The 17,141-nt window shown below is 39.1% G+C and overlaps 1 protein-coding gene and 1 long non-coding RNA gene across 5 annotated transcripts in view; one reads left to right on the top strand and one right to left on the bottom strand.

Moving 5' to 3' along the window:
* FBXL17 (F-box and leucine rich repeat protein 17) overlaps positions 1 to 17,141 on the bottom strand; it is a 403,072-nt gene that overhangs the window by 309,095 nt on the left and 76,836 nt on the right. The gene's annotated exons all lie outside the window — the stretch shown is intronic.
* LOC112546776 (uncharacterized) lies at positions 1,633 to 15,579 on the top strand. Of its 2 annotated transcripts, XR_003090478.3 has the most exons (4): positions 1,637 to 1,773; positions 2,414 to 2,526; positions 10,796 to 10,971; positions 15,442 to 15,579. It is a non-coding gene; the product is annotated as an uncharacterized LOC112546776 (long non-coding RNA). The 2 variants fall into 2 exon arrangements; XR_003090479.3 differs by lacking the exon at positions 2,414 to 2,526 and having other exon boundaries at positions 1,633 to 1,773.

Raw genomic sequence — 17,141 nt, 5'->3', positions numbered from 1 at the left:
TCTTTAAATTGTATCTGCATGAAATCTGACCCTCCCATTTCACAAAATGCTAAGCCTTACAAGTCAAATCAGAAAAATACCATGAATGTACTACGGCACTGCTGTCCATCTGCTACTGTGTAATTTGATCTGTTCATTCATGTTGATCACTGAACTTCCTAAGTCTCTAGCAAATCTGAAAATATAATGTGCAGAATCAATGAAATCTGTAATAAAATTTTAATAGCCTCTTATTGCCCTAAATATGCCAGTCTACAGGACTACTGGGAAAGAAACAGAGCAATGATAATGTGATAGTGATAAAGCAGTTGACACTGCTCTATAAAAAGCTACAAAATCTATAGCTAAATTATTTTCATACTAATACTTAAAATGAACAGTGAAATCACAAGAAAATGGTCTGCTTATGATGAAGCATTCAAACTTCAAGCTGTTGAATATTCAGAAGCAAACAATAATTGTGCTGCTGTTCATGAATTCTGTATCAATGAGAAGCCAGTAAGAGAAAGGCAAGAAAATAAAACACCACAAAAGACATGCCAAGAAGCAAGAAAAAACATCCAACAAGGTACACTTCATTTCCAGAGCTGGGAAAAGATCGTAACGAGCGGGTTGTTAAATGTCAACGAAATGGGTACCTCATCACTAGAATTGGAATTAGTCTGTGTGCTCTGCAAATGTTGAAAGATGTCAAATACAAGTCAGTAAAGTCATCAATATTTGTCACATTGGTGGGTTGCTATACTCACTTCATGAACCATTGTGGTCCCTGTCTTCGGTAGTGAACGAAGATAGCACAAAAATTTGAGAGACCTGGAAGAAAAATATCTAATCTTTCCAAAGGTTTATTCTAAAACATCAAAGAAATATGCATTTGAGCTGTCAGAAAGAGGAAATATGTATGAGACACCGATGACATTTGATGTCCTGAGCAACAGAATGGGAACTGGTATTAGTGAAAAAAGGTTTAATTAAAGTCACTGGCCACAAAAATATCCATTTTACAGTGGTTTTATCGTGTTGGTCTAATGCACCAAAGCTCCCTTCTGTTTTGTTTTTTTAAAGAAAACCATTGCCTAAAAACATGCAATTTCCTGCGGGTGTCATCATGTACACACATTATTACAGTGGGACTACTGAATGGCTGGAAAAAGCGTGGAATGGAAAAAGACCAGGAGCACTTCTCAAGCAACCTTCTATGCTCATTTCCTACTTGTTCAGGGTACACAAGATGGATGAGGTGAAACACATGGCCAAAAAAATATAAATGATTTTGGTTCTAATACCTGGATGCTTAACTTCTGTTTTACAACCGCTTGATGTCTGCCTAAACACACCCTTTAAAGAATCTGCAAAATATGGTCAGACTGAATGTGTTAAAGCATGGCAAAGTTGACAAAAGGCAGGAATCTTATGAAGCCCAAAATCAAGTGAGTTGCCCATTGGGTCAAGGATGTGTGGGAATTAATTCCCTTAGAAAGTATAGAAAAATCATTTTGCAAATACTGCATCAGCAATGCACTTGATTGGTCAGAAAATTATGACATATTTGCTGATGACACAATGGAGGCTGATAAGGAATCTGAGTCTGAGGTTTACACTGGTGTCATCTATGATGACTATGCAGGAGCAGCTATGACTGAAGCCCAATTAAATGGTCTGTTTGGCAAATTGGAGACTGATTAACACTTGGAAGGATTTAAAGTCTTTTTAAGTGCAGTAAAGTAATATGAGACTTTAAAACATGAACTGCAATTTTGAAGGCATGTGAAGGTATGTGAATACATACTTGTTTAGTTATAACAGGTTTGTGTTAGATCACATTAAAATAAATCTACTAAAACTTTCGCTCCAGGTACACAAAATGTCCCAGCTTACTCTGATGGGCTGGGAACTGAAGTTTGCCAACTCCTGCTCTAAAACAACAATGTAAACTGTTGATAAGCCAATCCCACTCTTTGATGCAGGACTTTTTAAAACCAATAAAAATTTGGCTTATGAATGAGAACATATGGTAATATTTCTCCTATATCAGTGTTTCTCAAAGTGGACCCAAGCCATACCGCTTCCTGTGGTTCTCCTTAGCTGCAAACAGAGAACCGCAGCCAATAGAAGCCATGAGGCTCTGTGGCTGTGGAGCCATTAAGTGGGCCTCTGCCCCACTTCAAGAAACACTGTCCTACATCCATTGGATTAAGCACTGTGTTTAGAAAGCTGACCTTATCAAGTGTTTTTTTTTTTAAACCATCCTCTTGCCATCAAATTTTCAGATTTGTTAAAACTATGCAAGGAGTTACTCCTTTTGATTCAATAATATTTAATATGCTAGAATTGTTTTGTCAAAGTCTTCTACAGCTTCTGTCATTTCATACAGTAGTTGAAGCAGCTTTTCCTTTTTCTCTATTTCAAATAGTCCATCATGCCATGAAACTGTGACAATGCCAGCTGAGAGTCAAATTCCCACTAGCGGCATGTCTCAAGTTGATTTTACAATAGTCAGCGATGGGGATTCTACTGCAATACTGGGTAAATTGTTGCAATGGTTAATTATCTTATTTCTAGTCTATGTTTGTCTAAAAGTATATATATTTTTTAAAATTTCCAACTTCATTTAAACCTATTCCCTTCTCACCCTTAAGTTTAAAAAACAAAACTAAGAAGCAAAAATGTTTCTCTCTACTCTCAGTATCCTTTAAAGCAACAGATTATTTATTTGTATACTTTAAATCCCAAGTTTTGTATATTGGCTGCAAAATTAAAAGCAACTGGAATTAAACATCTGCTCTGACATTCAATAAGGACCATATGTTCATTTGGTTTTAATACTGGCTTTATGGAAAGTCAATATTTTCAACTCCAGTGCGCTGTATCAAATAGCTGCTAATATAGTCACTTCTGAGACTTTTTTTATACATCAAACCCAGCTCATTAATGATTGCAATCAGTGTGAATTTACTATAAATTATCTTCATATCTTGATGTCCATCTGCTCTAGCACAATGTATCCTATATTTTAAAAAATCAAATGTTATCCAAAATCTACAAATCTTCAACAAGCTCCGTGACCTCATTTACTTTAATGCATCTTTTTAAAGCGGAATGACAAGCTTATCAAATTATTTTAACCAAGTTCATATCAGAAGCAATTCTACATATGGTACATATATGGAATTGCTTTAATAACTACATCAGCTTGATAGGTAAACAATGCAAAGTACTCGTTACAAGAACAATGATGAATTGTCTGTACAGCCAGAAAAATCTATTTAATAAGAGATGGTTATATTTGTGTTCCTGCTAATGGACTTGGTATTACATATGATACTCTGTTCTGCTTACATTCTAAGTACTAAAACTCTTTAATTTCCATTAATCTAAAAATCCCAACATCAGAGTCTACAAAAGGTAGATATTGTAGGCTCTCCAGTTTGACTAGCAGGATAGGATTTTTTGCTGGTGTTTTTGGTATTCATACTTAGCATCTCTAAAAAACAGGTGCAATATGCACAAGTTTAAATTTTTCTCTGCTTCAAATGTGATCTTCATATTAATGAAAAAAGACTCTAGAACCAGAAGCAATGCAGGAGAGAATTTTTTAACAGCTCTTAGTGGACAATATTATCAACCATTTAATAAAAACATCACCGTCATATCAATCAAATTATAAGTCCTAATCCAGCCCCCAAAGTGAAAACTTTAATTACATTTTATTATATTTTCTCCTAACCTGAAGTGGACAGGAAGATATACATTTAAATCTTGACGTTATTTTATAGGCAAAAAAGCACAAAGGTCCAGATAGTTATTTCAAGCCCGAATCCCTGTCCTCAGTTTGTGCTTAAGCCACATTACCTCTCATCCTAGAGCAGCTGGCTCTGTTTAGATAAGTAGCAAATTTATCATTTGAATCTCCCATTGACAAGAGATGCTGTGAAGTATTGCAGAGTTCAGTTCACGTGAGAACTTGTGACAGACTGTCCAATGTTGTGTTTTGCACTCCTGTTGAGTAGGCTGCTGATATTAAGTCGTCATCAGGAAATGCACCAACTCCAGAACTTCAATGCTTCTGCACAGAGGGAGGATGATCTAGCGCCTCTCTGATTATTTATATAGTACATACATGCAATATTCTTTCGTGACCTTTGCATGTATACCTCTGATCAGTTGGAGCAAGTTTTCCTGACTACCCTGAGTTTGAGAAGGTTGATGTGCTGAATCACCTTTAAAGGCAACCATGTGTCTAGAGTCCATGAGGCTGTTGAAAGGAGCACCCTCACCCACATGAGATCCATCTGTAGTGAGAAATAGCTATAAAGGGGAGCTGAATGAATGATGTTCTGGTGCAAATGTTTATCAGATCCTTCCATCAATTCAGGATGCAGGGACTTGACTGTGGCAAGCATTCAGAGCTATTCATCTACTTGTCTTTGTTTTGCCTGTAAATTAAGCTGAACCATATATGTGGAGTTCAGTGTGTGATATTACTCAAGTACCAGCCTCCATATGCCCCAGATGTAGGTAGCAATTACTGGGTGATGCTGGAGGGCTGAGTTGAACTTTTAGCACAGACAGGCTGTGAAATCTGTGCTGTAGATGGTGCTTCCTCACTTGCTGTGACTCAATGTTGGCACTTAAAAATTCCAAAACTTGTTGGTTAAGGTCAGTTTTTGTTCATTGATTTGCAGGCCCAGGTTCATGAATACCTCCCTAGTTCCATGGATGGCTCATAGGCCTTCTTCAAAGGACCAGAACTTAAGGAGACAGTCGTCTAGTATGGGTAGATCATGGTCCCCTGGGTGCATACATGAGCCACTACTACAGATAGGACCTAAGAGAATAACCTAGGAGCTAATGAAAGTGAAGTACTCTATACAGGTTGCACCTCTGAAAACCAGTACTCTCTGGTCCGGCAACATCTGTGCTCCTGCAGGGCCAGCAGCCCAGCCAGGGCAGAGAACTCGAGAACTGTGGCAGCCTGCAGCAGTGCAGAGCCGGGGGCTGGGGAACCTCAGGCACCCACAGCAGCACAGGACTGGCAGCCATAGAAGGCTGAGTGCTCGTGGCAGTGCGGGCTCACGGATCAGAGAAGGCCAGCCACCTGTGGCAGCCCACAGCAGCATGGAGCCAGAAAACCCCGACAACCAGTGCGAGTGTGGGCCTGGGGGCTGGAAAAGTGTGGCTGCCTGTGGCAGCGCAGGGCTGGGGAAATCTTGCTGCAAGTGACAGCATGGGCCAGGGCTGGAGAACCCTGGCTGCAAGGGAGAGGCTTAAGGGAGCAAAAGACAGGGGGCCGGCTGGCTCAGGGCTGTGGCAAGGAATCCCTTCCCTGGTCCAGCAAATTCTGTAATTTGAGATTGCTCAGGTCCAGATTGCCGGACCAGGGAGGTCCAACTTGTACTTGTAATGGCCCTGTCCTAGAGTAAACTTGAGGAATTGCCTGTGGAATGCTAGAATTAATAACATGGAAATGCATGCGTTGGAAGTTGAGGGCCAAGAAGCAATTTCCTGTTCCACAGATGGAATAATCACCGTGATTGTGACTATCTTGAATTTATGGGCCTTGACATACTGTTCAGAGCCCTGAAAACCAGTCTGGGATCACAAAATACCGTGAGTAAAAACCTGTGCTCTAGAATTAATTCCGCTACAGGACACGTAGAGGAATTAATTCTATGACTCCTCAGCACAGACAAAGACCCAACTCCTATCCCAATAGTCTCTTAATGAGAAGAGTCCCTGAAGAGGGACAAGGGCGGGAGGAGGAAGAGGAGGGGGGAAGAGAAGAAAGAAGGCAAATTGGATTGAATTCCCATTAGAGACATGACAGACTATGGCAGAGCTATTAGAGGATTGTCCTTTTAGTATGAGCATGCTGCTGTGTAAATATTATTTTTGGCAAGCCAAAAGTGAAAAAGCCCTTAAAACAATAACCAGCTTGTTCTGATAGTTTGATTTCTCGTACAAATCCACCTTCTTCTTAATCGAGGTTTCTGATATTCTGACTAACCCAAACATCCAACAGAATGCAAATTGACTGCAATTCTATTAGTATCATTTCTATTTCTGATCTGTAAATATGGCAGTTAACAAGAAAATACTTTTTACCTTGGAGCTATACAAAAGTTAGAAAAATCAGTAAAGGAACAAGATCCACTACAACAAGGCAAACAAAAAACCCCTGAAGAATGTATGTTCTATTAATATTTGAACCACGTGTTGGGTTTGGGTTGTTTTGTTTTGTGAATGAGCTGCAAGTGTATGAAATAACGAATGGAATATCTAATGCAGGGGTGTCCAAACATTTTTCAAAGAGGGCCAGATTTGATGAAGTGAACATGCGTGAGGGCCGACCATTTTGCCTGACATTCTTTGAACCATTAAAATTAAATGCAAGTTAACTATTTTATGCAAAGTTTATTGCAAACAGCATACTTTTCATTTCGTCACATGGATGACAAATCTAAACAGGTGTTAAATCACTCTGCCTTTCATATCTGAAGGCCAGATAAAAAAAAAATCCAGGAAGCTGAAATGTGTGTCAGGAACATTGTAAAGTACATTACATATTATTGGTAATAAAGGTTGTCTGTCAACTTTTAAGTTCAAAAAATATGAACAAGAACATAACACCAAGTATACATGTTGTGTCCAAATATATTTATAACTGATTTAGACCAACTGACATTAACTGAGATTTTGCAATGTATTCATCTCAATACATATGGATTCATTGGGGGCCATAAAAGATAGATATTGCCAAATTACCCGGGGGGCCGTATTAAACCGGAACACGGGCCGCAATTGGCCCGCGGGCCGGACTTTGGACATGCCTGATCTAATTCTTTACACTAGCAATACATCTTCAAGATCCTGCTTTTCTTGAAAAACACTCACGCCAACTCTCAATATATAAATACTAGTCCAGCATTCTTCTAAGTGGGCTGCACTGATTGCACATAGTATGCGACTATTAGATATCCAAGTCAAAATGACATAATAACTGAGGCCAGCACTAGTCTAACATTACATAACGTCTGTATGTAGGTTAGGAAATGGGTTTATTTTCAGCTAGGCTATCTTCATTTAAAACGTCACTCAACAGCTAGTCTGCAAGAGATTCAACAGCAGGTTAGCTGATAATGATCAGTCCTACGCTGCAAACTTAATACTTTTTGGACATTCTCCCACAGTGAGAGAAAGATTACCACTGCATACTCAAACTAAATGTTCTTTAAAATTGGCCATTACATTGAAGACACAAAGATAGGAAAGACCTATTAATGATCTGGTGAATTGAGAAAAATATTGAGGGGGGAAGACAGGGAATACTTGAATCTATACTTAACCTAGATTAGGAAATTTCTTGTTGATTTAAGTAAGTATGCTTAAATATGGGGCCCCTTAGGCCTACCCCAAAACAGAGAAAAATATCATCTTGGGAAAAAGAAAGACTGGAAATTACTCACATGTTTCCTAATGTTTCTGCACATTATTTTGTGCTCTAGCTCTTGCACAATCTGGCAAAAAAATTATTGTATGATGAGTGATCCATGTAAGCAACCAGGTGTATTTCCCAGTAGGAACATAAGCAAACACTTCATGCCAAACTTAGATGTGTTATAAATAAATTTGTCTCATTGGAGTTGTGCTCATACACATCCAGTCTGCATTTTGTGCTCCATGAAGGAACCTCAAATAATTTCTTGCATACCAGCACATACACCCAAGTCCCTACATAAGTATATTCGCATGTTTCGTGTCTTTTATGGCCATATAAAAATATAAAAGTGTAACAATTTCTCATTGACGGGAAAAGCAGGATCTGCTAAACCAGAGGTGGGGAACCTAAAGCCTGGGGGCTGCATGCAGTCCCTGATGTGCCTGGATCTGCTCCCCTTCCTCCCCCCCCACCCCGAGGCTCAGGGTTCCTCCCCAGCATTGGGGAGCCAGCATCAGTGTGCACCAGTCCTCTCACCATTCCCCCACGAAGCTGGAGCACACAAAATCTACTAGCCTGGGCCCCTCAAGGATCTGATGTACAAATCGATTGTGGGGAATGTCTTTCTCCTTCTCAGTTGGGGGGCACATTAGTGAGGGTTTGTTTGTTTTTTGCTTCTCACTTGTGTGCACCTCCTGACTGATTTTTCTGTGGGACAGTAGCCCATGACCCAAAAAAGCTTCTCCCCCCTGAACTAAACCTTCAATCAAACCAAAACTGCAATTTGATGCATTAGTGAAGATCTTAACAAGATGAGACAGTACAGAATTTAGAGAGATTTTGTTTATCTGTGCTGAAAATGAAGGGAGTAGTTCACGGGTAATGTGAAATGGTAGCAACCAGTTAGAATAACCATATATTCAGGACTTAAATACAATACCAATATTTGCCATGTCACAAGTTTCTGTTTAAATAATACCTCTTATTTATGCCATTCTAAGCATACCAGCAATCTCTTCAAAACATATCTAAGTAATAAGTTGTCATGTTAAGAAACAATGCATCCAAATTGGAATTTCAAGTGAAGTTGAATTAAATTAACTAGTAAAATAAAACATTTATTTATGTTTGCACTTCAAACTTCTTATACACAGATACAAGGAGAAAAAGTTAAAAACCAGTTCCAGAATGTAAATTCCTGTAATGTACTACAGTGTTTTCCTTGTTAAGGACTGAGTCTCAGAAGGGTAGCCAATTTAGTGTGTAACTTTAAAAACAATGAGTAGTCCTGTGGCACCTTAGAGTTTTTTTTATATATGTAAATATAAATATAAGAGAATGAGAAAGAGAGATTACATATCAATTGTAGTGCCGATGCTTATAAGGCTAATTGAGTGGGCCGGAAGAGTCCTGTACTTAGTTTTTTATATAAATGAGATGTTAAATGTTTGGAGGGCTTTTCTTTCCATTCCAGCTCAGCTGAAGAACACTTGTTGTTGTTAAGGATTGAGATTATTTTGATTAAGTTTTAATTATATATCAATGTACATGCGAAAAATGCAAGTTATTTCTATACTTTGTTGAAACACGTCAGTCCATTTTATTTACCAACACTGCCACTGACCGCTCGTCAAACCAGCCCTGTAGATACCAAGCAGACTAATGCTGAAATCATGACCCCATTGAAGTCAATGACCAAGCTCTCATTCTCTTGAATAAAGTCATGGTTTCATGCCATGCATTTAAAGGTAAATCCTGCCTTGCAGCTCAGCAGGCACACCAGTTCTGCTGTAATGAAAGGAAGAAAAGATTTAAGCAGCTTACATTGGGATGTGGAGTTCAATGAGGGCTCCCAAGGAAAATATGGAACAGAGTAAGAGGCTGTGCTGATTTCACATGCCATTTTTTTCCTCTAGAGCACAAGTACAGGGGCCAGGGTTGGTACTAATGTTTCATGGATGCAGAGTAGATTTACTGCCACTCCACACTATAGGAAATAGGATTTTCTTCTCCCTTCCTCTTCCCTCCTGGAATTGTCAGAAGACCATAGCTCATCTAGCTACAAAGGGTTCTATACTGTAGAAGAGATTTATAGTGTTTAAGGCAAGAAGGGATCACCAGATCACCTAGTCTAACCCCTTTTATCTCAAAGCCCATGAATACCCCTAATACCCGTGACCTAAACCCAAAACCAGAAATTAGACCAGATAATTACCACCCACAGCATCACACTATTATGCGCCACTGATTGAGAATAGGAGGGAATGAAGTTTGCCAGTGCCCAGGCCTCAGCAACAGCAGGGTAATAAGTTAAATGAGATGCACGCAAATAATCTTGGCAAGTGACCCACATCCCATGCTACAAAAAAACCTCAAGGTCACTGCCAATCTCACTTAGGGGAAAATTGCTTTGAACCCCACATACAAATATCAGGTAAATCCTCAGCTGAGCAAGCACCTGAGAGAGAGAGAATGGTCAGTGCCACGTCAGATCCCATGCCCACTCTGCTCTATGTCCCAACTCCAGCCATACTAATCCCTGATGCTTCGGAAGGAGATTTAAAAAAACAAAAAAACCTTCCAGAACATGGCATCTGACTCAAACCCTGAAGCATGAGCTTTAGGAACGTAAGACAAACCAAACATGAGCCCCAGGGCTGTGAGCGATGCCGTCTACCATAACAAACAATTCCATTATCCCACAGTACTTTCACATATTCCCAGTGCTTTCAAGAATAATTAAGTTATTTGCCTGCATACCTTCTATTAGGAGGTGCTCTAGAACCTCACCCCCTCTGGTGGATAGGCATTTTCTTCTGATTTCCAGCCTGGATTTGTTGACGTTCAGTGTAGAGCCACTTATGTCTGAGACAACATTGTCACTTTTACTTTAAAAGGTATGAATAGAAATGGAGGTGACAGCCTGGGAATAACATCCAGCAGCCTAGTGAATACAACCATGTACTAGTAAATGGTTACCCCAGGAATCATCTTAATGAAAATAAAAAAAGAAAAAGTGTTGTTATAGAGGCTTAGTACCCAAGTTTTAATATCTTCCAAAATCTTCTACTGAAGTGAACAGAGAAGAAACTTCCATGGAATGAACATCAAAATGTTTTATAGAGAATAGTTTTTGATTAAACCACCCTGACTTGCCATACCTCACAATATTTAACTTTTTCTTCTTTGAATCCAAGGAGGTGGATGTTCTTAAAGCTAACTTACATGAATCTGTATAACAGATTATATCACCTAAGCCAGATCTACATTTAGGGAAAAAGTCAATTTAAGATACACAAGTCCAGCTAAGAGAATAGCATAGCTGGAGTCAACATACCTTAAATTGAATTTCCACAGCATCGCCATTGCGGGAGGTCAACGGGAGAAGCTATCCTGTCCACTTCTCCTACTCCTTGTGACCCTGTGGAGTATACCAGGATTGAAGGGGGTACCATCAGCTGTCAATTTAGTGGGTCCTTTAGACCCACCAAAGTGAATACTGGAAAAGCAATCTCTGGAGTGTCCATCTCTGGGTAAGTATAGACAGAGCCCTAGTACTCTAAATAAAATCCATTTTTGTCTCTCACTGTCATGGGCACAATGCTATCTACTGTCAGGAAGCGTGACTGTGCCTTTTACCAATAGCAAATCTTTTAACTGTACATTAAGAAGGCTCTCCATCTGTTTCATCTCCAACACAGATCTAGCATTATATTCTCACAATGAACAGATGTATTTATGCCTTAAGCAAATTATTTTTGGTGGATAAACCTCAGTGCACCTTTTCTAAGGTCCATTAAATGGGTTTCTCATTCTGCCCCTACCACTGAGTTTCTGTTAGAAGAGAAAAAGGAGCATTAAAGGCAACAGGTGAAAACTAAAAGAGGGAAATACATCTGCCAAATTGTCAGAGTTCTGGTCAGGGAAAAGGTCTTTTGTTACTACTATGTCATTGCTTCTTTGTACCAAGAAAACTCCAAGGAACTGGACATGGAAATTTATTCAAAACACGGGTATAGGTTAAACTTTTCTAGTCCAGCACCTTTGATCTGGCAAAATCTGAAGTACAGCCTGATTTTAGTTAGCCAGTTGTCCACTTATCCTGGATGTGGCCAAGTTTTCCATGGTCCCATAAAGTTTGTTTACAGCCACCAGTCCTGGCTCTCAGTGTCCTGTGCTTTTATTTAGCTCTAATTTACCCCTAAATGTCTTCTAAGAGCCCAGTAAGCAGTAGAAGTGTTGGAAATGCTGCTAGACAATACTGACCTCCTATGGTCAGGCAAACTCTCTGGTTCAACACCAGTCAGGTCTCAAGGGTGCTAGACTACAGAGGGTCAACCTGTATTGCTGTAAGGATATAAAAACAGTATCTCAGCAACATTATCACATGGCCTTGGTTTTATCAACTAGGAAAGTTTATAAAAATACTCGCTGATTATGTTCTTCATTCCTGCAGGTATCCCAAATCAAATTGCCAGTCATTAAAATGATAACTTCTATACATGCAGTTTCTTAATTCTTTCCTCAGTTCCTATAGCAATAGCAAATCTTAGAATAATACATTGTAAGTCAGTAACATGCAAGGATAAAACACTGCTAACTACCAGTGTTTTTATAACCCTATTCATAATGCTCCTGGACAAGCTAACAGGCAGTATAATTTCGAAGTAAGGCGGGGGGGGAATTATCTAAGACACATTTCTATTACACACAGCACTATAAACAGCATAAAAATCTTAAATAAGGTAGGCATTCTGAACAGCACAGATATTAGTGAACTACTTCTAGCCCAATGCAGATGATGTCTTTTGCAGAGTATTCCAGAAAAAAAAATATGATTGAAGATTCTATTCAGACAGCTTGGAATTATTTATGGAAGGTTACTTATGAAGAGAGCCTTTTTCATACTGTCAAGTTTACAGTATCTCCACTTGCAAGATGTATTTTGTCTTTTAAGACTTAAAGTTTTTCCTCAATAGTTATACTGTGCAAGATGTTTTCCTCAGAAAATTTATATTTTACTGTAAATATTTAACATTTTTATTTAAATATTACAATTCTGATTTGCCTTGGCTTATACCAACCAATGCTCATACTGAAATACATATTTCCATCAATCAGGGTACGTCTAACCTACATCCCTCTCTCGAAAGCGGGATGTAAATTAGACATTGAAATTGAAAATGAAGCTGGGATCTGAAATTCCCATGCTTCTGTTGCATAATCTCCTCATGGCGTTTTTTCAAAAAACGCTATTTGGAAAGTGAAATCACAGTCTATATGTGGTTCTTTCAAAAATAAAAGCCTTTTTCAAAAGATCCTGTACACCTCAAAAAACTGAGGTTTACATAGTCTTAGAGCTTACTCATGATATCGCTTCAGATAAGAGACTTATTTTTATTTAAAGAACTATATTATGTAAAACACCTAAGAAAATCTACTGTGATAGACCCAGGGCAGTAGTTTGGTGGAGGATAAATACACAGTCAACTGGGTAAATAGTTTGCTATCCCCTGAGTGAACTGACCTGGCAGGCACCTGGGGTCAAATAAGAACTTGTTTGAAGCAAGAGGCTAACCAGAGCACCTGCAGCCAATTCAGGCCTGCTGGGGCCAGTTTAAAAGGCTTCCCCTCAAGAGGGTGAAAGGAGGCCAAGGCCAGCAAGTGCTAAGGACTAGGAAGAGGGTTGTGGAGGAGGAGAAAGGATTGCTCGGGTAGGTACTGGTTGGGACTGTTTGAGGAAGTGGCCCCGGGAATGGCTGCAAGGCTCGGAGTAGAGGAAACGCTGCTAGTTGACACTGTGCCTTAGCATCCCTGGGTCGGAACCTGGGACAGTTGGCAGGCTCTGGTTCCCCACAACCCTTCCCACACTACTACAGCGTCTGCCCCTGGGGGGGGGGGCAGGACTATGGAGGTTTTACCCCAAACTATGGACAAGCCTGTAACGAGGATGGCTCAGTAGGCTATGACCTTGGCCTTAGAGGCTCGCTGTGACCTTCCACACAGCCTCTGACCCTTTACTATAGGCAAACACTAACCACCAGGGAGCAATGGACCCTTGGGGCACAGCCAGAGCTTTGCCAAACTACTTTTGCACAACGCTGTGATTATCTACTTTTAGCAAAGTGATTATCTACTTTTTTCTACTGTATATAACATTTTACAGCCTTTACTGTCCAGACAAACATACGAGAAAGCTGTTCAGTTTCAAACTTCCTCTAAAATATTCAACTCCTGACACCACGTACATTATTTTTACCTTATTTTCTAACAATCAGTTTTGATTACTGAAATTTAGACTGCAACAACAAAAATATTTTTACTTGAGTTTTGATGTAAGCATTATAAGATCAAACTATGCCTTGAAGAGTCTCATTGCCCTAGCAGCACTGGGCTTCATGGAGAACTTTGAAGCACAACGCTGCTGCAGCTCCCTCAGAACCCTGCGCCAACCCATAGACGTGCACCTATTTGAACAACCCCAGGTAAATCAATGCTATGGACAATCAAGATCTGCGTGTTAAATATTTGGATTTCTCTAGTCAATTATGCATCAAAAATATTTTATACAATAAAGCACCTTCCTTACTCCCATAGATATTCTTGCAGTAAAATAAAAAAAAAATCTAGGAAAACTTTTAAAAGCCTCTCAAAAATGAATAGAGTCGGTGATAAATATATGCACTGTCATTTGGAACCTCTACAACAGAAATAAATCAATACATAATAGGGAAAATAATTGCCAGTTTAGTTTAAATGCAATCAAATAATAGAACAAATATTGTTCAAATGCTCTGCCATAACATCTACTCCTCAGTGAATGAAATCTTTTTATTGGCTGTTTTAAAATCACATAGGAATATATCAGAATATAATTCCTGATGGAGCACACACATCATACAATTCCCCCCCCCCCATGAAGCTCCCAGATGAGTAGTTTCCCTTCCCCCCCTACTCCCCTCTCCCCACCAGAATCTTGCCCCATGACCATACTCCCTATACCTGGACTCTGTAGCCCAGGAACATCTGTGGTCCTGCTAGACAACAGATAATGCCAGACCAGAGAGTCCCCATTAAAGAACGTACAATCTGTATTGCCAACTCCAAGCATTCAAAAATCATGAGTTTAGTTTTAAAATCTAGAGATTGTTAAACAGTAAACTGGCTTTCTTTTTCTAAGATTTTGTTTGTGTTTAGATCTTAGAGTAACTTCAGTTCATGTGTTGCCCGCTTTACTCTCCAACCATGAGAGCTACAAGCTTCGCCCCCTTCCCAGACCAAAAAACCAAAAACTGAGACAAACATAACAGCAGCTGGAAACCCACTCTCTCCCCTCCCCGCGCATAGCCCTATTGAATTCAAGTTCAGTTTATCTATTTCTCTTCTGCCATTTGGTATCTCTCTCAGCAGTTGGGAGCAGAATCTCTTCTATTCCTTATTTTGAAGTTTCATTTGTCATCTATAATAGTAACCTTAACTCACATCTTGTCAAGTACAGGAAAGAACATCAATTTTCAAATAGTTTGTTTTACAATGTATTAATGTGTAAGTGTATAGGCTAATGCTACTCTTAAAGTATTGTTTCATGTTTCAGTATTTCTTAATTCAATCACAAAATAACATTCACAATATTATATTATTAGCTATACTTCCATGTACCTCAATTCACCTACTCTCAAAAAGGGGATAATGCAACTTATTTAAAGGTCACCTAAAAACCAAAAAAGAAAATCGAGTTAAGTACAGACCCATGTGTTAAATAGTCCCACAAATCAAATTCTTGGGACAGGACAGAAAAATCTCCCTCATGCCCCCCCCCCCCCACCACCCGAAGTTACCCTGCACTTCACTATTCTCTTGAGAGCATTCCATTGTGTGACATCACTAAACGCATAAATCTAATTTCAAACCTACAATCAATCTACACTGTATATGCACATTTAAGAAAAATCGTTCATGTTAGGATACTTACATTTCAGGACAGTCTTATTTTTATATTTCAGGCCACCAGCCTGGATGGGAAAATAATTCTGAAACTCAAAGGAATCCATTGTTGGTAATTTGGCTGCTGCATTGAAGTATCTACAGAGGCTCTCCTATGCCATATATGCAATAAAAAATGAGTAACCGAAGTGAAAAACCATAAGCCAATCTGTGGGGTGCACAGCACTTTTGAACATCAGGCTATTTATTTAAGAGCATTAGCTTTGGACTGTTGTTTTTAAAAAAATTTAGCAATAAAAATCATTTACAATCTTTACAATTACATGAAGTGTGTAAAGTTATTATTTAGATTGCTACAAATTGATATAGTTAGGAATTAAGGTTGAAAAATATGTGACTGAATAGCACCAAAAAACTGACACTGACATGTTCGACGGTGGAATAATTTCACAAAACTACACGGCTACGTCTACACTGGCCCCTTTTCCGGAAGGGGCATGTTAATTTCAGCTATCGTAATAGGGAAATCCATGGGGGATTTAAATATCCCCCGCGGCATTTAAATAAAAATGTCCGACGCTTTTTTCCGGCTTTTAGAAAAGGGCACTTTTTCCCGAGGATCAGGGCCAGTGTAGATGCTCTTTTCCGGCTTTTCTAAAAGCCGGAAAAAAGCGGCGGACATTTTTATTTAAATGCCGCGGGGGATATTTAAATCCCCCGCGGATTTCCCTATTACGATAGCTGAAATTAACATGCCCCTTCCGGAAAAGGGGCCAGTGTAGACGTAGCCCACTAGGAAAAAAAAAAGTGAAAACATGCTGTCGGTACCAGTGCTCTACAGGGGGCACTTACATGGTGATGGGCACAATCCAAACTTAAGTCATATGGACTTGAGGATTACATATTAACTTCCCATTCCTCATTTCTAACTTTTGATTCACAAAAAATATCAGCAAGAAGAGGCTATCCAAAACTTCCCTATTCATTTTTTTCCTCAAACTAGAACACAAGGTAGATAACCTGGAATCTTCACAGAGATGAAAACAACTCACTCACATCCTCTGTCCTGCTCTTGCTAAGTGATGGAATTAAGACTGGGTGAACTGAGCATCCAAATGTCCTCCCTACTAACCTTGTAGAATGTATCCAGAGAAGATAAATGGCTTCCATAAAATCATGAGAGATTGGGGGAGCCCCTAGTAATATGGCATTAATAGGATCTGCCAGGTCTGAAAGACATCTCTGCACAGCTTTCCCCTGAGAGAAAACACTGCATTTTCCCCATTCCCACTGAGATTATTTTAAACAATTTTCATGAAACAATCTTCAGAAAGATTTTCTGAAAGATCCACTGCCCTGTTTTTTTCATGAAGAGGAAGCAATTTAACTTCTAATATTTAAAAAACAAAAAATCTAAGCCCCCATATTTAATCACACATACATTTCTGGGAAAATAGCTGTCTGTCCCAAATATTTTCATGCACATTCTCAGTTCAATGGCTGTATTTTCTTTATGGGGGAGGTTAGACAAAATTTAAATCCAGCTATTAGCCAGTAATCAGGTCATGGGAAAGAATCACATCTTATCTAAGACATTTTTGTATTCAAACACATTTGTCTGAATTTCAACTTCTGATTGTATGAAGTTCTCAAGCTTTTCCAAGTTTGAAAAAACTGGTTAAAAATTAAAAAACAAATAAAAACAGCATGCACTGTCTGTTTACAACTTCTACTGTGCTTTTTAGTCTTATTGTACACC

The sequence above is a fragment of the Pelodiscus sinensis genome, chromosome 6 (assembly GCF_052426305.1).
Source record: "Pelodiscus sinensis isolate ZL-2025 chromosome 6, ASM5242630v1, whole genome shotgun sequence".
Taxonomy (NCBI): Eukaryota; Metazoa; Chordata; order Testudines; family Trionychidae; genus Pelodiscus; species Pelodiscus sinensis.
This window is presented reverse-complemented; position numbering and strand designations above follow the sequence as displayed.